This window comes from Aplysia californica, unplaced genomic scaffold, assembly GCF_000002075.1.
Source record: "Aplysia californica isolate F4 #8 unplaced genomic scaffold, AplCal3.0 scaffold00426, whole genome shotgun sequence".
In the NCBI taxonomy this organism is placed as follows: Eukaryota; Metazoa; Mollusca; class Gastropoda; order Aplysiida; family Aplysiidae; genus Aplysia; species Aplysia californica.
This window is the reverse complement of record NW_004797696.1, coordinates 420,827-421,525: the sequence shown is the minus strand read 5'-3', so window position 1 is coordinate 421,525 and position 699 is coordinate 420,827.

Sequence of the window (699 nt, the reverse complement as noted above, 5' to 3'; positions counted from 1 at the left end):
GTTTGCTCCTTTTTTTCCTATCAATCATCCGTTCACCGTATCTCTCCTCTATCTTTTTTGTGTTTGTTACGTCTCTTGAAATACCTCTAATATTTGGGACTTAAGTGACCTAAGTGTGTGGCAATTGCCGTAAAATGATAACCAAAATTTATTTTTTTAAAAACCCACAAAAATAATTCTAACAAAAGTATCCATGTCTTAGGAAGTCAGCAACATCTTACAATTTAACAGATCTTAAACAAACGGCTGAAAATCCTCCCGGTACTGTCCTTTTGTGTGGTGACGGAGCCGTTAGTGCGCTCGTCTCCGAAGCGGAAAGTCCGGGTTCGAGCTTCGGTTCGGACACGGATTTTTTCGCCCCCTCCTGCCCACCAAGCAGTAATGGGTACCTGACTTCGAGTTGGGGAAGTAAAGTAAAGGTGGCGTGGAAAGGAACTGGCCAGTCTGCCACAACATGCCGAAGGCCCAGGAAGTTGTCTCACAAGCAAGGCAATCTCCAATGTCCGGATTGGATGCGGGAACAACTTTATTTTTACTTTACTGTCCTTATGGCTTTGTTCTTCGAAGAAAGGTGAACCGCGATCTTTAGATTGAAAAGGTCGAATGGATGTGTCGTTGTCACTATACTGGGATGGGTTGTGAAAAAGGAATGTGTTATTGCACTGACAATCTTGAAGCTCTGTTTCTCCCTTTACTAGT